Source organism: Tupaia chinensis, unplaced genomic scaffold (assembly GCF_000334495.1).
Source record: "Tupaia chinensis unplaced genomic scaffold, TupChi_1.0 Scaffold000232_1, whole genome shotgun sequence".
Taxonomy (NCBI): Eukaryota; Metazoa; Chordata; class Mammalia; order Scandentia; family Tupaiidae; genus Tupaia; species Tupaia belangeri.
In genome coordinates this window covers 1707165-1729314 of record NW_006159708.1, presented here as the reverse complement: position 1 = coordinate 1729314, position 22150 = coordinate 1707165, and the positions used below count along the sequence as shown (strand labels likewise).

At 38.7% G+C, this 22150-nt stretch overlaps 1 long non-coding RNA gene across 1 annotated transcript in view; it reads right to left on the bottom strand.

Moving 5' to 3' along the window:
* LOC102475363 (uncharacterized) overlaps positions 1 to 22150 on the bottom strand; it is a 142367-nt gene that overhangs the window by 45526 nt on the left and 74691 nt on the right. Inside the window, exons 3-4 of the long non-coding RNA XR_334529.1 lie at positions 20293 to 20349; positions 5024 to 5139 (exon numbers count right to left, since the gene is read on the bottom strand). This is a non-coding gene — a long non-coding RNA (uncharacterized LOC102475363). The remainder of the gene's footprint in view (positions 1 to 5023; positions 5140 to 20292; positions 20350 to 22150) is intronic.

Below are 22150 nucleotides of genomic sequence, written 5' to 3'. Positions count from 1 at the left end.
AATACCTCTATCCTTCTCTTTTACTATCCCTTCCCCTTGTGCATGCTTTCTCTCTCTCATTAAAGAAAAAAAGATGAGATAACACTTCACTCCAGCTAAAAAGACTATTATCAAAAAGTCAAAACGTAAGTGTTGGTGAGAATGTGGAGAAAAGGGAATATTTATACACTGCTGGTAAGAATATAAATTAGTACAGCCATTATAGAAAAAAAAGCATAGAGTTTCTTCAAAAATTTAAAAATAGAACTGCTGTATAATCTGCAATGCCACTACTGGATATATATATACATGATATTCATATATATCACTGTATGTATGTGTATGTGTGTGTGTGTGTATACATATATATATCCAAAGGAAATAAAATCAGTATGTCTAAGAGATCTAAGAGATACCTGCACTCCAATGTTTAATGCAACACTATTTACTATAGCCAAGATAGGGAATCAGCCTAAGTGTCCATCAATAGATGAATGGATAAAGAAAATGTCACATAGATACACAATGGAATATAACTCAGTCATTAAAAGAATAAAAAAGAATCTTGTCTTTCATGAGAAGATGAATCTGAAGGACATTATGTCACATGAAGTAAGACAGAAACAGAAAGAGAAATATCACATAATCTGACTCATACAGGAATTTTTTTAAAGTTAAGCTCATGAAAGTAGAGAGTAGAATAGAGCTTACCAGAGAATAGGGAGAGGATGGGGAAGGAGGGATAGGGGAATTTTAATGGGTACAATGTTACAATTTGATAGGAGAAATAAGTTCTGGTGCTCTAGTTAACAATAATGCATATTTTGAAAAATCTAGAAGAGAGAAACTTGAATAGTCTTAGCACAAAGAACTGATAAATGGGTCCAGCTGCAGTGGCCTCCTCTGCTAAGACATTGCTTCAGAGTTTGGGATCATATGGATGGCCCACATTTAATTCCCAGTCCAACCTAAAGCCAGATGTGGTGATGTGTACATAAAATCCCATCTACCTGGGAGACTGAGGCAGGACGATTATGAACTTGAGGCTGGCCTGGGCAATACTGTCTAAAAAAGAGTTGGGTATGGTACCATGTGCCTGAGGTCCTGGTTGGGAGGCTAAGGCAAGAGGATCATGATATAGGGAGAGCCTGTCTTTATTGAAAAACAAAACAAAAACAAAAACAAAAAACCCTGATAGATATGTTAATCATCATGATCTCATCTTTATACAAAATACACATACATTAAAACATCACACTGTATCCTATAAAATGTACAATTATGTGTCAATTTTTGAAAAAAAAAAAAAGCATCAATGGCTTGTCTCAGTATACCAAAGTAATTGCATAGATTTGTCTGTCTAGCCCTCAACGTCAGCAGTAACATACACAGAACCTCCCTTTCCTGCCTCCTCTCTGACAGCTCTCCTCCTGCCTTACAATTGTCTAGTTCTTGCTCTCTGAGCATCCCCTACACCCATGCTTTTTCAACTCCATAACTTGGTTCTTCTGATTTCCACCTAAAATGTCCTCCTGGCCCACATCTACCTAATTGTAAATTCATAGTCAAGATTCATCTCAATAGCCATGAATTCATTCTGTCTCACTAACTAGATGTGAACTTTTTTTTTTTAGGTTTTTGCTATAGGGTGTGTATGATCACCAGGAGAGAGAGAGAGAGAAAGTGAGAAATCATCCTCCAGAGGGGATGGCTACACAACAATCCCTTCTCCTCCAACCTCTTTTTGGGATTTTGGGTATGCATACACATGCACTCAGCACAGTTTTCAAGCTACCAGGTCCAGGACTTGAGCCATGGTCAGCCATGTTGGAGTCTAGCATCTTAACCACTATGCCATCTTCTGGCCCCTCCCTCCTTTGAATTTTATTTGAATATTCTTTTAGGAAATTATCTGACTTCACACACTTTAGTTATGTTTATTATATTTTAGACTTCCCTGTAGACTGTGATTTTTTAAAACCCGAGGGTTCAGCTTGGTCACTTCTACTACCTCAGAATGATGCCAAAGAATTCTATGCCCTTAGTAGGCAATAGAATATTCCTGGAATGAGGTTCTGGTTTTGGGGTAGTCATTTAAAAGACATCTTGCCTTTCAGTTCCTTTCCTTTTTGGCCATTTGGAATCATTGGCCATTCACTATGAACATATTAAGTGTCTCTACTGTGCACTAGAATTCTAGATGAGAAATAACCAGTTAAAAGCCAAAATATTGCACGTAAATATCCACATTCCCAAATACTGGAAAATCTAATGACAGTGGTCATTTCCTCATCACAACCATCAGAAAGAGCAAATTCAATCATGGGCATGCCCCCTCCACATCCCCTGGGCCTGCCTCTTTCACATATGTCACTCATGGAGCCCTCTGGGTGTCTGCATCTGCAAGTCCTGGTCAAAAGCATGTTTGGCCTTTGCCATTTCAAAAAAATCTAGTATTTGATGTTGCTCAGAACAAAAAACCTACACTTTAAGCTTTGCCAGTCATTTTTCAAAAACGTACTTGTCTGAACAGTAACACTGAGAATCCTGAATGATTTCCTGATGTACTTCTTCTTTCTGAAAAGGTGTCTCCAAGCACCTTTAGAAATTGTAAATCGACATCACACAAAGGCAGCATGAAAGTCACTTCAATGAATATAAAAATAAAACAAAATTGCAACATGTGAAAATGTCAAACCCTCATTAAAATACTAGAAATGTCATTTAATAAAAGAGGCTTGGAGATTCACATGGTTAAACTCAGATTCTGTGCAACCTTATGCACAGATTTTTAAGGCACAATCAGGAGGAAAAAACTGAGCCGGGAACTATAAGGAAAATGATTTCGCCATATGTATGCCAAAATGTAGTAAATGAACAATGAGTAGAGATATGTTTTTATTCTTTGCATACAACAGCAGGTCCCCAGAGCTGTGCTACAAGTCAACAGTATGTACTGTATTGAGAAAAAGAACTCATATTATTAAGCATCAAGAACAAAATCCTCCACAAATGTCTTCTCTAATAGAAATCACCTTCACTGCTAATTCAAAAATTGGAGCAATAGCCTTTTATTAAACTATTTACAAACAGCATTTTATACGTCAGAATATATCATCATAAATCAAGCACAGACTATTGCATTAGCCTCAAACAGACTCAGTTAGAGAACCTCAATAGAGATTTTTAAGTGCTCTTCCTTTCCATTTTACCCATAATACCTTGCAATGCAACTTAATTTTGATATTGAGTCTTTCATAAAAGTTCCATCTTTACTAACTCGAATAACACTGTTATAAAATTTAAATGAAAATAAACCACAAGGAGGAAAAATAATTAATCGTGATAGTCAAGGGACTCCAGATACATCTTCGAGTGAAAATAGAAAATATATGGTAAGTGAATAAAAAAGTAAGCCAGAAAAGCAGGTTCCTGTGCTTAAGCTGTATAGCTCCCTAACTGTGACCTCCTGGCCTGAATATGCAGAACAGAGATTGTAGAATAATCTATCTATAACATAAGGAAGTAGTAGAGAGGCATTTGAAACAAAATGGGCACGTATAGTTGGATTTTGCAATTATTTCTGAGTTCGTATTTCTAGCCAGGTGGGATGACTTGGATAAGAGCACAGACTTTGGAACTGGATTTCCTGGTTGTAGAGGACAAGTTACTCTTTACCTCTGTTTCCTTATATATAAATTGAAAATAACAGTTGCCTATATGGTATGGCTGTGGTGGGGTTAAAGAAGGAAATATATGCAACACACTTAGGGAGATGCAGTTACACGACTATCCTTCATGTTGGCATCAAGGCAGGTTGATAGACTGAGAAGTCTAGATATTAACTTCAGAACAAGTACACACAATCTGTTGACTTACTCCATTTCAAATAGGGAACTTGCACTAAACTGAGTCATAAAATGAAAATTCAATATTGGTGAGCAGGGGAATAAAAAAAGATATTCAAAAAAAAAGTAAACCAGGTGCAGTGGTATGTGCCTGTAGTCCTAGATATCGAGGAGGCTAAAGCAGGAGGATGGTGATAGGGGAGAAATGAGACACTGTCTAAAACACCACACCCAGCCCAAACAAAAAACCAAGTGAACCACTTTAAACAATAACAAACTGACCTAAAACTATTGGACTAGAATAAAATCAGAAACATCAAAATATTTTCCAAACTAAAGTAGAGTAATTATTTAATTAGGTTTGGCCCCAGGCTAGCCATATAGCCTATTGGTTAAGAAAGCAGGGGAACCAGCAGTTAGCATAATGGCTATGTTGCTGGACTCCCACGTAGTCGACCATGGTTCGCATCCCGGACCCAGTGGCTTAGAACTCACGCCGGGCACGAGTGCGTGTGTGCCCAAGATCCCAAGAGGAGAATGGAGGAGAAGGGATTGCGGCGTGACCATCCCCTCTGGGGGGTGATTTCTCGCTTTGTGTCTCTATGTCTCTGTCTGCCTGGCAAGTGCACGCGTCCTATAGCGAAAACCTCTCAAAAAAAAGAAAGCAGGATCCCTCATGGCCAACCACAGTTCATATCCCATCACCAGTGGCTTGAAAAACATATGCGTGCCCAAAATTCCAACAGGATGGAGAAATGGAAGAGAAGAGTTTCCAGTGTGATCTTGCCCCTTTGATGGGGGTATTCTCTCTCTCTCTCTCTCTCTCTCTCTCTCCCTCTAGCAAGTGTTCACGTCCTCTAAGAATTAAAAAAAAACAACATGTAAAATTAGGTTCAGTTCCTGCAAGAGAAATAAAATGGAAAAGAGGTAAAGAAATATGTATAAAAAGTCAAAGATTCATTTGTAATTAATAAACTGCTGGTCTCACTTTGTTTTCAGTTTCCACATTCCTAAGTGGTGTCCTCTACCTCCACATTCTGGCTTTCCCATACAGTATTTACCAAAGCCATTCTTACTTAGGAATATTTTGATCTCTGTTTGCCTTGGGTGGCAGTGGCTCGTGATTCCTGCAGAGAATTTATCAGAGGAAATGAGTCAAGACTCGAAGGCAAAAGGAGTTTTCAGAAACCACTTACAGGTCTTATCCGGAGAAGACATCAGGCCAGGCTTGTTGAGCAGGAATTAGTGGCTTCTGCTTAGATGAAAAAGGTCCAAGTCTAACGCATGTACAGAGAGCAAAGATCAGGACCACCTGCGTCAAAAGTCAGACACACAGACACCACAAAGAAAACAAAACAATTGTCAAAAGTTCCAAGCAATGAATTGGGAATCAAGATATCCAGAAAAAAGTGGTACATAGAAGAGTTCAAAAAATTAATAAATAAGGACCAGAAGATGGTGTCGCAGTCACATCACTGGATTCCCACATGTCCAAACATGGTTTGAGTCCCAGACCTGATGACTTAAAAATCACACTGGGTGTTGTGTGCTTGCATGCCTAAGATCCCAGGAGGAGAATGGAAGAGAAGGGACTGCAGCATGGCCATGTCCCCTGGGAGGTGATTTCTCACTTTCCCTCTCACTGTCTCTGTCTCTTGCTCTCTCTGATGAGTACATGAGTCCTAAGGCAAATACCCCTAAAATAATAATGATAAATAAATGAATGACCATGAATAAATGAGTGAGAGAAAGGATCATGAAACAGAAAGTAGTAGGACAGGTATAAGGTAGGGGTAAGAGGAGACCCTGATGACAAAAACTACCTTTTGTCTCTACCTGAGAGCTGTAAAGGACCTTCCTTAAGACTGGAGAGATGAGGCTAGTAGGTGGTGCAGCTGAATCTGTGTGGCAAGGACTGTGGTTCCCATCCTCAGGCTTCTCTGCACAGGCTAGGGGAAGGGCTGTACCTGTGATCTGGGCTGGCTGAGGGGCTGGGTGTGGGTTGCAGCATGACAACCTTGTCCAGGGTGTCTCTCTTTCTCTGAAAAATTAAATAAATAAACAAACCAAACAAGATTGGAGAAAATAAATGTGACTAGCTAGAGAAATATCAATGTAAAGACACAAATATACTTTGCTTGCTTCTGTAAAGAGTAATAAGTGAAAGAAACTAACTATCACTTATGACTTACATCCTCTCTTAAACAAAACAGCTTCCTTGGGGCTCCTTTCCTTCTTTCCTTCTTCAAGTGCTCTTCTATTCACAGGTCTCTAAGCAGACCTTGGGAACTCCTCCTCTGACATTTCCAGCTTGGTCTCATGGGAATTGCAGTAGGCTGTTTGTTATTCTCCAGGGTCAAATTTCCCTGGGGTCTACCTTACTGAATTCCTGTTCTTGTTTAGGACCAAGAAGGGAAAAAAGAGAAAGGGAAAAGATGGGCAATACATTTTTATAGATTTAAGTTGAGCTTTGTTGAGAGAAAAGAGCCAAGACTCTGTATAAAAGAAATAGCACTGCTCCCCCCATCTCAGTCTCTGTCAGTATTCCTCATCCAGGTTCTCCATGAGATCAGAGTAGTAGAAGTGGTGCTCCAAGAATTCCACGAGGCACTTAGGATTCATTTCTCAAGCTGCTGGGAATTCGGGCTTCTGCTAGCTTGTGGGACATTGCCTTTGCCCACAGGGTCACACCTCCTCCCAGGAAGCAACACAAAGCCAGTGACTGGCTGATACAGAGATTCCAAGGCCCAACTCCTGTCTCAATTCAGGATACCTGTGAAGGCCATCCTAGCCCCAAAGTGCCCTCCAAGATTGGCTGAGCCTCAGCTATAATGCCATGGCATTGCGCTTGAGCTTGAGCTTTGCCCTCCACCAATCCTGACTTGCTCCAGCACGCAGTTCCCCATCTCACAGTCTGTTTCCAGGGAACCAAACCTAAGACAAGGAACACCGTGCTTGGGGATGTATCTCATTTATTTATATTCAAGAGGGAAAACATATCAGCCATATATGCTGTTTCCACCAGCCAATGACCTGCTAGACACGATGTCAGAGGATAAATCCCCTAAAGGAACGCTTCTTGGCAGCAGTTTTGCATTTGGGAAAAATGGAGATGCTCTTTTCCCCTCAGACAGGAATAAATAAAAGAAAGGAAGCTATCAAAACAAGGGCAAAGTTGCTACCTAGAAATATTTTATGATTTCTCACATTGCTATGTAATTGGGATGTTCTCTCATTAAATATAGAATAACATACAGTCCCTTATTGAATCCAAACAATTTCAGTAACATTATACCTTCAAAAACTCAGCATGAGTAGTTTATGTAAAGCATTGAATAGCTGGGATTTAATAACTATCTTGGGACTTGATAAAACTGCGTGGTGTTATTTGGATGATTGTGTCCAGGAATAATTGTTTCATTCATACTGAATACCAGGAAGGCTTTAGGAATTAAATAATTTATACTGAATTAAGTTAAATAATCTAGCCAACAAACCTAATGAATCATGAACTGCATTCTGATTGGTGGAGAGGAGACATTAGCCCCCAGAGAGTAGCTGCTTTCTCTACACAACCATCCAGGCATACTACAGATACATTTGCAAGTTGGCCAATATAGCTGCAAAAGATGAACTGAGTGTACAAGATAGATACTGAACTCCCCAGAGTCTGAAATGACCAGTATAGATCTGGTGGTGAATACTAAAATATTATTACAGAAACAATTTGAAGTTAACCCTCAAATTTATGAAATTAATGCAAGTAATGCTGCTTGAGAAATTAACCGTGCTGTTCATTGTAAGACTACTAATTATCATTAGTGGAAAAGTGTGCCTTTAAAGCAATATATTTAACTTCATAATGTTAGATGGATTTTGTCAAAATATCAAGCATCTATAAAGTTAAAAGAAGTCAAAAGTAAGAGGAGAATTTCTATGAAATATACACATGTAAAAATCATCTTTTATTTGTTGTAGCCATTTAAATATAGAACACAGGGTTGGAATCTTCACGGTATCTTGAAGAACATCATATAAAAGCTGAATACTGAATAAAAAAGATGAGTAAGTGTTTAACGTGTTTTCTATAAATGTAATTCATGTAAGAGTTTGTGTGAGCGCCACATGATGTGTAAGTGGAGAAATCATTGTCATTATTTTATAAGTTTACAAAGTTTGTCCTCCTAAAGCTTTTATTTCCCCTAGGAAAACAGTCACAGTGCAAGAACTACTGCTTGATCTGTAGTGGTACAATGCAGGGTATGGCTTTTTGTCACCAAGAATGAGGACCTAGAGAGAAGTTTTCTCCCTATTTCATTCTATTTATTTCTGTAAAGATGAAAGTACGAATAAAACAACCAAACATAGACATTTACTAATCACTCTGCTAACTAAAAAAAAATACATAACCTGAACAAGGATTCAAGACTAATTTTTAAGAGTACCAATAACTACATTTTCTAACCCAGATTTTTTTTCCTTGAGGGCAGAACATAACTTTCCAAGTTTTGTTATGTTTTGTTTAGCCAGAGAGTGCATGCATATTTACCAGAGTTGGGAGAGAGGGAGAGATAGATAGAGAGAGAGATAGAGAGAGAGAGAGAGAGAGAGCAACCTCCAGCAGGGCTTGGTCATGCAGCAATCCCTTTTCCCTCCCTTTTTCTATCTTGTCAGGATCTGGGGCACATGTGCACATATCCAACATGCTTTTCAAGCTGTCATGACAAGGATTCAAGCCATGATCAATTTTGTAGGATCCAGAGCCTTCTACACAGTACTTAACCACTGCTTTCTGGGGCCTCGTTCCAGGTTCTTTAGTATTGAAACACTCCTCATGCTTTCTCACAGTCTAGACTTTAGACTTGTGGGCCACTCTTTTTGCTTGTTTTTAAACCATTGGTTGTTTTTTTCCTTACTTTAACAAAGCCTTTAGTTACCGCTCTACCATTAATCTGCAAAATAACTACAATCACTCTTTCAAATATCTGGCCCAAAGACCCTGTTATTTTATTTTTTAAGGATACCTATATCTGTTTTCAGTACACATTTTCTGAATTTTAAGGAATGGATATATTTGTCAGAAGTTGAATATGAGAGATATATTGTCACAGGAAAAAAAAAAAAACAAAGGATGTTTCTGAAAATCGCACTTAAGAAACAGGAAAAGTATTTCACATTATTTACTTAGAAATTAATCCCAATAAATGTAAGTAATATAACAAACTAAAATACTGATAGTACAAAACTGGAAACCATTGTAATCACCAGCATCGTGTGGGCAGAGAAAAGACTTCATCTAATGGGAATATAAAAGAAAAAAATAATTCAGTAATAGTTGCTTTGAACAACTTCCTTCTTATTTCTTCACTGTCATATTCTTGTTTCTTTCTAGACAGCCTCCAAAGGGAAAGTGACCTTGCAATCAGTGATAGGAGTGCCATCAAAAGCAGTGCTTGTGCCCAAGTGGAACCTCTACCACTCACTAGCCATGAGACTTTGGGAAAGTTTTGTCAAGTCACTTCATTCAGGTCTCTTTGGGAAACCCATCAAACCTGCCATTGTCTTATCTATTTCTTGGTTCTTTTTATAATTTCTCCCCTTCACTAGAATATAAGCTTCTTGAGGACAGAAATTGTGTCTTTTCCCTCTCAGCTCCCATACACTTGTAATGCACATAGTAGATAATAAAATACTGGATGAATGAACGAAGTTGATAATCCTCCTTGAGCTTCAGTATCCCCTCTATAGAGCAGTACTACTTATCTAACATGCATGAGGAAAAAATTAAGTGAGATGGCTAGACAGAACAAAGCACAATCTGTGGCTATTATCTGGCAAATGCAAAGTTTTCTTTGTGTGTGTGAGAGAGAGATTTGAGATAGGGTGCATGCACTCACTAGAGAGACAGAAAGTGAGAAATCAGCCCCCAGGAAGGATGACCACAACAAAAGCCAGTATCCTCTATTCACCTGGGATTTGGGGCATGCATACACACACACACACACACACACACACACACACACACACCTTGTCTGGGACTCAAACTGCGGTTGGCCATCTGGGAATCCAGCACCTTAACTACTATGCAACCTGCTGGTCCCACATTTTCTTATTTGTCTCAGCACTGCAATCTGTTATCCTCAGGATCTATTTATAACAGTGATCCTCAACCATACCAGATCCTTCTTATAATAAATATTTTAGAATGTGACCTTTACTATCCTAAAGTTAAATTTATAGATATATAGTCCACCTGTCTACTTAATTTTAATTATATTGGGTTGTTGGAAAAGTCATGATACATTTTTGTGTAGAAAATATATAAATGTATAAATATATATATCATATATACATATCATTATATGTATATATAAAATATTCTCTTCTATAAAGAACAAAATATTTTAAAGTAATTTATGATTTTGAAAAATGTGTGCTTCAACAAGTAAATGTTTAGGTTTGACTATACTAGAACATCAAAAAGCCCCATCAATTTCCAAAATGTCCCTTGTAAGAGACTACCATGCCTGTGACAACCGCGGGCTGACTCTTATCTGGTTAAGAGACATAAAAATAAAAGCTAGACGAGGTGAAAGAAAGAACATCAGAATAAGAAAATTACATCAGAAGAAAATAAGATCCAGTGGGAAGATGTTCACTTGAGGGACCAACCCTGCAACAGGAAAAGGTACTGCACAGCCCAGTGACCAGGAGAGGGCATGAGTTTCTGTCATTGCCTGGGACACCTGGGAAACAGCCTGCCTCAAACCAAGCACCACTGGCGTGTGCTCACTGTCTCACAAAATGTTAGATGCACAAGGAAAAACTTACAGATCCTTTGGTTCAAACTATTTGTTTTATCCCTGGGAAACGGACCCCCAGTCAGGGTAAGTGAGAAGCTTGTCTCCTTACTCACCAGATCTCATCTTAGCAATATGATCAGCAAAGGCCGTTTCAACCCTGGATACTGTATTTTATCCGAACATAATTATTGACGTCAAGTTCTGTGTGTGTGTGTGTGTGTGTGTTTAAATAGGAAGTGGTAGGTGTGTGTTTTTAAATAGGCGGTAACTTTCCTATCTAAAAAAATGATACCTTTACATTAACAAAGCACACCAAAAGCAGGATAGTTCTTAAGAATATATTATATAAACTGCTAATAAGCTATTTCAATGGTGCTAAGTGAATTAATCATATAAATTCCATTAAACAAAAGCAGATAGCCTCTACTAAAAATAGATGAATCTACCTAATGACTACAGAAATGTGCTCTTTGTTAAGAAAAATACAAATGTCTGTGGAAAAATGTTTTCTCTTCCCACACACTTTTTTCCTCAACTTTCAATATCTCTTTAGATCCTATAACAGACGTGCTTTAATCTTATAAAATAAGTGATCAATAGGCACTTCACAGCATTTAAAACTATTTATCATTTATCATGTGCTTGGTGTTAATATGCCTTTTCTATACCAGTGGTTCTCTAGCCTGGCTGTTCATTAAAATCACCTGGGAATTTAGCATAAAAAAGAAAAAAAGAAGAAAAAAACAACCAACCTCCTAATGTGCAGCCAAGAATGGAGGAACACTGATATATGCCATTTCATTAAAGGTAGGCACTATTATTATGCTCATTTTTCAGATGAAGAAACTGAGATCCAGAGAGTCCAGCTACCTTGCCAAAAGTAACACATTAAGTAGCTGAGTTGTGGTTATAACCCAGAGAGGCTGAGGAGATACTGCTATTTATTTAATAGACACTGCTATTGGCCATCATGATGATTAATGAATGAAGACAGAGTCTAGATTGAAGAGCGAATTGTTCAATTAAATCTATGTTTTTAATTCTTTATTGAAAATTGCTTCCCAGCCCCCCAAAGGCCTTTAAACCTATGTTTCAAGAGCAATTTCTTTGTCCTTCTCCTCCAAACAGCTTTGCACAGCAAATATATGTATCTTAATATGTGTTTTTTGACATTTAATTTTTTTAATTAAGGTAATAGTCACATAACATAAAACTCACCATTTAACCATTTTTTTAAGTTTATTTCTTTGATCAGAGTGAGAGAGAGAGAAGCATTCTCAACAGGGTTATACAGTGAGATTTCTCCATCTTTCCAGCCAGCCAGGATCATGGGCCTGTGCCTGGTATGCACAGGTTGACCAGTGAACTAAAGCCACAATCCTCCATTCAGATTCAGCATTATTTGTGCAGCACATTCTGCTGTACCACTGAGCCGGCTCCCAACCACAGTAAAGTGTACAATTCAGTGGCTTTGAGTACATTCACAAAGTTGTACGACCTTCACCACTAATTCCAAAGCATTTTTATCACCCCCAAAAGAAATCTCATACCCATTATTCAATGATTTTCCATTCCTCTCTTCCCGCAGCCCCATGCATAGAGATAATCTGCTTTATCTCTATGATTTGCCTATTCTGGGCACTCCCTATGAACAGAACCATACAATACATAAGCTCTTACATCTGTCTTATTTCACAATGTCATCAGGGTTCACCCATGTTGTGGCATCTATCAGTTCTTTATTGATTTTTATGGGTGAATAGTGTTCCATTGTATGAATATGCTGTATTTTGTTTATTCATTCATGAGTTGATGGACAATGGAGTTTTCTCTTTTTGGCTATTATGAGAAATATAGCTATGAACATAGGTGTACAAGTTGTCATGAAACAAAAGGATATTTTAACTTTTCTGGCCCATGCTTTAAGCAATGTTTATTCCAGCCAGGCCCAGTAGTTATAGTACAAACTATTTTATCAGTTTACTAAATTCTAATTGTATACTTACCTCTAGCATTCCTAATTAAATTATATATACATATGTATATTATATACACATAATATATTAGTGATTTTTGCCTTAGGGTGTGTGCATTCACTGGAGAGACAGAGACAGTAGGAGGAAAGTGAGAGCACCACGCAGGTAGGGATGGCTGCAATCCCTTCTCCATTCTCCTTCCAGGATCTTTGAATGCACGCGCATGTGCCCAGTGTGATTTTTCAAGCCACTGGGTCAGGGATTCGAACCTCAATCAGTCATGCAGGAGTCCAGCAATGTAACCATTATGCCATCTGCTAGTCCCGACAATATCCTGTTTTACAAAATAAAATGATTTTTGACCCAAAATGTCTTTTTTAATGATCATATTCCCATGTAGAAAGAAAAATTACAGTATCTTGAGATTTTTCTTCTGGATTTCTTTCCTAACCATCCCGCTACTTCCCTGCAGTTGTTGATTCTGAGTGTCCCTGAGTGCGTCACTTCCTTCCCTTTGTTCATTCATTTATTTAACCAACAATCATTGACAACATTTCAAGATTCAGAAACTGGCTTAACAATGGGAATACAGCATGCGCTACAACAGACACAGACTCTGCATTTGTAGGCTACACTCCGGCCAGAGACCGGACACCAAAGACTTAATTATGCACATAGTTGTCTAGTTATAATTACAGCAAATGTTACAAAGAAAAGTTGAGAGTGCTATGAAAGTGACTAATATATAATCTCCTTATGCATTGTCTTGGTCATGTAAATATTACAAGGAAACTAAATAAGATTTTTAGAAATGTGAAATAGAAGAATTTCACAGACAAACCTACTTGCAGTAAAGGTCCCTATCATATGGTAATCCTGTCCCCTAGAAGTGTCTTCCAACAACCCCCAAACCTGAAAACTCATAAAAATTCATGGTTTGATATCTTAAAAGTATTTCTGGTTTCAAGAATATTTAAATTGAGAAAACTCTTACAGATATTTGCTTTTTAGAGATATAGTCTTAAGGGCAGCTAAATAAGAATGGTATGGAGGGGCCTGCAGATGGCATAGCAGTTAATTTGCTGAACTCCCACATGGCTGACTGCAATTCGAGTCCTGGACCAGGTGGCTTGAGAATCAGGCTGGGTGTGTGTGCAAGCGTACCCAAGATCTCAGAAGGAGAGTGTGGGAGAAGGGACTGTGGTGTGGCCATCCCCCTTGGTAGATGATTTCTCACTTTCTTTCTCACTTTCTCTCTCCAGTGAGCACATGTGCCCTAAGGCAAAAACTTCTTAAAAAATAAATAAATATAATGGCTTAGCAAATGAGTACTTTCAAATAGTGTCCACACAGTCAGAAATACGTATATATGTGTAGTCACATGATTTTAATAATGTCTACACTAAGGAACATGAGGCTCGGCACTTGCCTTCTGTTTCCACACATTATATAAACTGCCAAGAGTTAAAGAGTATGAACCTAGGGACCAGCAGATGGCATAATGATTACATCGCTGAACTCCAATAAAGTAAACCACAGTTCAAGTCCTGGACCTGGCAGCTTAAAACTCACACCAAGCGAGTGTGTGTACATGCCTAATATCCCAAGAGGAGAAGGGATTGTAGTGTAGCCATCCCCCCTGGAGGGGAGTGATTTCTTGTTTTCTGTCTTCTGGCAAGTACATGTGCCCTATAGCAAAAAAAAAAAAAAAAAAAAAAAAAAACTCTAAAATAAATAAATAAAAGTATGAAACTAAAAATTCAAATTTTAATTGTATTATGAAACTATTGCAAAATCAATTTATTTGACTTTAGCTATATAAAACAAAAGCAGCCTTTGAGAAATTTTCACCAAATTAATAAGAATGCTATAATTAAAGATTCCAAATTAGATCATATTCAAGAACAGGGGGTTTTATCTCTATGGAGTACACTTCAATTCACATTAGCACTGAGATTCATAGATAGCCAGGTATTAAAGGCCGTCAAGCTTCCTCCTGGGCTTCCACCCTGATTCTTAGGCCCTCAGGACACTGAGCCATACTGTGGGGCAATGGTTGATGATTTCTGTCCCCTGACATCTATGCTCCAAGGGTAGATGTGGAAACCAAAAGTATGAGCAACATAATCTGTGAATCTGCTCTGAAATTGTTGCATTTCTATCAAAAAAACCATGCAACTTCTTTGCAAATCTGTGACTCTCAGGCTTGGGGCCCAAAAGTAATTACAGCTTAACCCACACACCCTAGTATAAATCTATGAGCCTATACTTCTAGAAATATATGCACAGTACTCTCTTTTTTACTTTCAAATTTAATTTGTTCAACAGTATGGATTACAGCTGTCGTTAGCCAGGACTGGGATTTCTTTAGCAACGTGACTCTCTTAAAAACCCTGTAGGATTCTGTCTCTTTGCTCTCCATCAATTCTATGGATCTATAGCAAAAGCCCGAGTTCCTACTTCAAGTCTAGGAAGACTGTCTCCTGGGAACAAAGCCCAGGGTTGTGCCAGTTGCCCTCGACCACATTGCAATGGCATCAGCCACTGTATAGCCATAACAACTCTTCAAGAACCTGAAAGATACTGTTAATGGAAGTCAGAGGGCCAAGGACTACACTTAACCATTTTATCTATGGTCAGTTCTTCATTATTTTTGTCTCTTTACAATGCTACATGGTGGCCTGGAATACATGGAATATGATTAGCATGGGAACTCAGACCAAAGAGAAAGCAGAAGATAACTTGAGAACACCTCCCCTATCAGCCAGTTTGTGGGCATATCTTGGTCACTGCAGCTTACTTTTCTATCGCATACATGGGTATTTGAGGAGTGCCCTTCACATGAAGGTGGTCAAATGAAGCACACAGAAACAGGCATTCAATAAAAATGACTGTACTTCAATATGCGCACACTTAAACAGAAAAGCACTCAAGAATCCTCCAATCTTTGAAAAAAATTGCTCTTATAAAGTTGCCTTCTATAAAGAACAAATTAAGTTTTCTGAACTTTCAATGTGCTCCCCTTCAATCTCTAGAGGGGCCTCAAGAAGCAGGCATGGATGGTTTGAAAAGCTGTTCATCTCTGGTGCTTGGAATGCGTAAGCAATGAGTCAGTGATCACTGGAGGAGGAGCTGTGTGTTCTAAATGCTAATATTACTCAGAAAGATTCCTTTGTGTAGGTCACAGAAAAGAGAACAAATTACAGTTTGCTTTTGAAGAATGGAGGATAAGAGAAGATGTGTCTTGTATGTTTGTAATTAATGGAGTTTACAAATAGCTCAATCCACTTCTCTCCTGAGTCCAGAGCTTAGAGAGCAAAGCAATAAATGGCCAAAAAGATAATTTTAGCCAAAGGTAACTCTGCAATACAATATAAAGCCCAATCATTACTTAAAAACAAACAAAAAAGAATTTAACATATATCTAACTCTAAATACTATTGAGTCATCAGAAATGTCATGGCATATCTATGTTTCTCTATGCAAAAAATGTGTCATGCTTTTTTTCTGACAATGCAATATTTCTTAGTGAAGAAGAACCTGGACGATGAACATATCCATTACTTTCTTATCATGAAAGCTCTAGGAACCAATTCCCTGGTGATGAAGTGCCTCTTCACAAAGAATCTAGAATTGTTAAACCTCCCTGGGTCACAAAGATGATACAGAAATGAGCCTGTGGAGAGTTGTCTAACTGATGTTTTATAGAGCAAAGAGATTTGGCCATGTACACACCTACCCAGTCTTGACCTCTTTGAAGCATCACTTTCCATTAAAGAAATGTTTTAATTTTCTTATTGATTTGTTTTCCCATAATATTTCCCTCCCCACAACTCACCCACATGCCATTTCCATTTTCCAACCCTCCAATCAGTGCAGTAGAGCTATCCTATAATTTTGGTTAGAACAGTTTTAACATTCACATTATAAAAGCTGTAAAACTCCTGAGCTTTGATCTCTTTTTTTTTCATAACTTTTTAGTATCAAGAGAATTAATAATTAATCTGTGTGTGTGTGTGTGTATATACTTACTCAGTTTTTTATGTATTTACTGATAAATCATTCCCAAACTTTTCCTAAGAGTTTAAATCTCTCCCAGAACATTCCAACACAACAGATCATCTGTCAAGTCCATCTTGGAAACTTCCCTCCCAGCCCCTCCTGACCTACTCCAGCTATGAGTTGTCCTCTACTCTTGGTGCCAAAGTTTCCCTGGAATTTCCCTCCATGGCAATTGTGGAGACATCCTTTGCCACTCTCTTATGTTGGTCTTCTGGTTCTTGGCTCCTATTTCCTCTATCTTAATTTACTCTTCATGTTAGTGTGATACCATCTCCAGTGACTTCTCAGAAAATTTATGCAAATGAGAAAAATTGATACTGGGGTATCAAAAAATGTCTTCATCATACTTTTTATCCTTGACTAGTGATTTATCTGAATATATAATTTTAGGTTTGAAATAATTTTCCCTCAGAATTTTGAAGGTATATCCCCATTTTCTGCTTGCTTCCAATGTAACTATTGAGAGGTCTGATGCTAATCTGATTTTTTTAATTATTGGAGAGCATATGTACTTACCAGAAAGAGAAAGTACCCCCCAAATAGGGTGTGGTCCCACCAGTCCTTTTTCCTCTGTTTCTCGATCCCATCAGTATTTTGGGAGTACACACACATATTCCCAGCGTGTTTTTTGAACTGCTGGGGCACGTGGAATCTGATTTCCTACACATAAAGTTTAACCACAGAATTATAGGACTGGTTCCCAATCTGATCTTTTTTTCTTTTTTAATTTTGCCAGAGGGTGTGCATTTTCACCAGAAAGAGACTGAGAGACAAAGGGAGAGGCAAAAAGCACCCTCGGAAAAAGCACCCTCCCAATGGGGCACGGTCCCAGTGCAATTCTTACTCTTCCATTTCTCCAGGGACTTTGTACTTGCACACACACAGGCCCAGGTGTTTTTCAAGTCACAGGCTGGGACTCAAACCACAATGCTGTCCATGTGAGATCCAGTTCCCTTAACCACCAGGCCACAGAGCTAGCCTTGATCTTTTGTAAAATTTTTTTTTTTGCTAAAAGATTTTATCTGTTCTCTTGTCCTCAATATTCTGAAACTTTGCAAAAATATGCTTTACTATGGGTCTTGTGCTGAGCGCTAGATGTGTTCTTTTGTTCTGGAAAATTATGTCCTTCAATTCTCGGAAATTTTCTAAAAATTTATAATTTCTGTCTATCCACTTGTTCTTTCTAGAATTCTTATTATTGGGACTGGGTATCCTGAAATGATCTTCTAATTCTCTTATTTCTCTCTAATCTTCCTTGTCTTTTAAAAAGTAATTCTGGGAGACTTGATATTATCTTTTAACCTTCATATTGAGTTTTCATTTCTGCTATCATATTTTTTTTATTACCTGGAATTTTTTTAGTTCTATGATTGTTTCTTTTTTTATAAGATACTATTCTTGCTTCATAGATACAATTTTTTTATGTCTCCACAGAGACTAGATATTTATCAGGGGTTATCAAATCTATGCATGGTCTCTATTTCCTACAAATTCCTTTTTTGTAGTGGTTCGGGTCTACCTTACAGAGAGCACTCAAATGTCTTGTTCTCCCTGTCTAGCCTTATATTTAAGAGTGGAGCACCACAGAAGGGCTATTTGGAGGCACACAGCATGCAGATGGAGTGTCAGTGGTAGGCCTTCTTGTGTGTAGACTGATCTGACTGTGCATTTTTGCTGAGCTCTTCATGTCAATATGTTAGTCTCTTTTTTCTCCTGGACTGGTTGGATTTCCCAGAGAATAATATTCCAGTGTATAAACTCTGTTTTGCCAGTATACTAGCTCAAGTTTGTATAATGGTGTCCACCACAATCTCAGGCACAAGGAAGACATGCAACCAAACATGTTAGAGCCAATCCTTTTCCTCACTGCCTTAGCATTGTTCTGAAGATAGGATGGTCCCATCGATATTATAAGCAGCAATCAGAAAGGAGGACCCTCTTCCACACACTTGCAGAACAGAGATCTTCTCTATGGAGCAGAAATGCTGAAGAAGTTATTTTCTCCTCTGGGTTGAGTTGCCAGTTTGAGTCTGGAGACCCCCCCCAGAGTATGCATGTGTGTGCCCATGATCTGGGCTGGCTGAAGCTGGAGGTGGACAGCAGCATCAAGACCTATCTGGGTGCTAGATCTCTGTCTCTCTCACTCAAAGAATAAAGAAAGAAAGAAATAATTTTAAAATTCCCTGAACATTCAACAAATATTTATTGAGTACCTCCATATGCCAAGCACTAAAAAACACTCAGCCTACAATGGTGAGCAAAAAGAATCTTAGTGGACTTTCAGGTCTGAGGAAAGACAGGCATTAATCAAATACTCACAAAACTAAACATACTATTGCACAATGTCTATAGGTGTATCAAGGGAACCTGAGTTGGGATAGCTTATAAAGATGAAAATTAGGGATGCCACCTAAAAAAAAAAGTAGGTGTTCACTAGGCTAAGGGAAAGGACTGAAAAAAAAAAAAAAGAAAAAAGAAAACTGGTTCAAAGCAAAAGATCACACTGTGCTGGGGTAGAGAGGGTGAGTGTGACAATTCTGAGGAATTTTTTAAAAATAGTGTGACTAGAACATAAAGAACCAGAGATAAAATCTTGTGACTGCAGTGGTGAGCAGGTGTTCACCACAAAGTTGGACTTTGTGAGGCAAAGAAAGGCTTTGGGTCCTAATCCTAAAGATGATGGGGAGTCATTGATGGGTTTTTGCAGGGACTGATGCAGTGTTAAAGCATACATTTTGCAAGGAACCCTCTGGCTCAGTGGAGAGAGCAGGTTGAAGAGCAAATGCAGAAGCTGGCTAGTGAGCTATTGCTGTGGTCTGCACAGGAAATGCTAAGTGATGAAAGGAGGTAGGACCCAAATGAGAGTATTATTGGAGTAGATGGAGAAAAAGGGAAGTAACATGCAGGTTTCTGTGAAAACTGGATGGAGGCTGGTGTCTTTACTGAGGTAGGAAACACCGTTGTCCCTTGTATCTTTAGGGGATTGGTTCCAGGATGCAAGCAAATACCCAAATCCACAGATGCTCAAGTCTCAAGTCTCTATATAAAAGGGTATAGTAGTGTCAGCCTTCCGGTATAGACTAAGTCAGAAGAAGACAGCATTTGGGTTTGGAGAAATCAAGTTTGAAATATATTTAAGATATTCTAAAAATCTGGGTTATTTTCATATATGGGTCTAGAATTCAGATGTATTTGGACCACAGATAGAAATTTTAGAAACATGATATTATGAGCAAGAAAAAGATTGGTTAATTCCATGTTTCTTCAGGCATAATAAATATCTGGATCAGAATCCTCTGGAACTCAGTGGTTAAAATGCAGGTTTTGGAAGCTAGTAGGTGGCATGGTGGTTAAGACACTGGACACTCCCACATGGCTGGTTCAAGTGTGTGTGCGTGTGTGGGGGGGGGGAGGTGACATTAAAATAAATGAAAGAATAAATAAAATTAAATAATTTTTTTAAAATGCAGATTTCTAGGGCTATTTCACAATTACAGAATCAGAGTTGGTGGGAGTAGAGCCCAAAGGATCTTTCCCAAGCGCTCCTAGTGATTTCTCGAGCATGTTACATTTGAAACCCATTGGCTGAATTACAGAGAGACCCTGAGAAGCTTCAGTATTTACCATCTCAGCAGAAGAGGATGAGCCCACAAGAAGGTGCTTCAGTGTGTTTCATTCTTACTAAAGAAAAAGAAAAAGAAAAATTCAGGTTTCTTCTTAGAGCTGATTAACTATTTAGACTAATCTCACAGGTTACAAAAAATTAAAGGTCCAGCCAGCAGCATGGTGGTTTAGAAGTCTAGATCTCACAGGGCCAACTGAGCATTGTTTTTCCCAGACCCAGCAGCTTGAGAAACATTCTAGGTGCATGCATGAGAGTACATGTCCAAAATCCTGAGACAACAGAGAAGGGACATCAGCATGGCCATCACCCCTGGGGGAATATTTCTCGCTCTCTCTCTCTCTGTCTCTCTTTCTGTCTCTCTCTTTCTCTGGCAAGTGCATGTGCCCTACAGCAAAAAGATAAAACAAAACAAAAGAACTACAGCTCCCCTAGGGCCACAGAGAAGTCAGCTCCAACTTGGCCAACTTGTACTGATCACCTCAGCTCAGGCCCTTGTTCTTTGTTTCAAGTGCTCCCTTCCCTCCGTCTCCTGGGTGCTGACCTTTTGACTCATCCTGTTTCCTAGAAAGACAGCATTGCCGGTGAGCGAAATGTCACATTACCTTTGCTGAACAGGACATTTCAAATAAAATATTAGCAATAACAATTACCTCTAAGCCACTAATCCCTCTGAAGCTACTTTAAACCACCAAAGGATTTAAGGCAATTCCCTGAAAATATCTCAGGCTTAATAGATTATGGTGCTGGGCGATGAAATATATTGGCTCACATTGCCTTAACTTGCATTATGTGGTACTTTCCACTATAAGAGAAAGTCATGGCATGAACTGTTTCAACTATTATTGAATGTAAAAAATCGGGTCATGGAAATATAAATAATAATAATAATCCTGCAGTACACATCACACAGTGGGTAAAGATATTTCCACAACTAGAGTATTATTTGGCAAGAGAAGCTATGAGAAAACAAAATAACTATTCAAATATTTATTTCCCTAGGCAGATCAGCAGTTTGCCATGGCCCACATATACAAGAGAACTCTGAAAGAATGCTTTCTTGAGAGCTGCTGCAGGGACAGGGATTGGAGTGGTGTATTATTGCAAGTAATATGTTTTCTGGAACAAATGTGGAGAGCAAGATCCTCCGTACAGAGTGATTTTTTTGTATTCATGTTTTTACTCATTTATAAGTGTGTATTGCATGCCCACTAACACCAGGAATTATGCTGGGAGCTGAGAATTAAAAGGGAGGCAAGAAATAGTGTCTGACTTTCAGAAGTTGATGTTCTAAAAAGCAGACAGAAAATACCAGTGCTATAGGGGAATGTCAAGGAAAAGTCTAAAGCAAGGGTCATGAACCATGTAGAAGAGGCATGAGATCAAGAAAGTCTTCCCAGGGACCAGCAGTTGGCGTAATGGCTATGTCACTGGACTCCCACATAGTCGATCACAGTTTGAGTCCCAGACCTGGTGGCTTAAACTCACGCCAGGCATGTGTGTGTGCGTGCCCAAGATCCTGAGAGGAGAATGGAGGAAAAGAGACTGTGGTGTGGCCATGCCCCTGGGGTGGGGGATTTCTCATTTTCTGTCTCTCTCTTTCTGGTGAGCACATGCGCCCTACAGCAAAAACCTCTCAAAAAGAAGCCTTCCCAGAAAAGGTGAAATCTAGACAATATTTCTCAATTTTGACAGTATTGATAGTTGCAGACAGATCATTCTCTGCTGCAGGGCTCCTTGATGAGGGGCCTTACAGGATGTTTAACAGCACCCTGGCTTCTACACACTAGAGGCTACTAGTATCCCCACCAGTGGTCATCATCCAAGATGTCTTCAGAAATGGTCACACGGCCTCTGAGG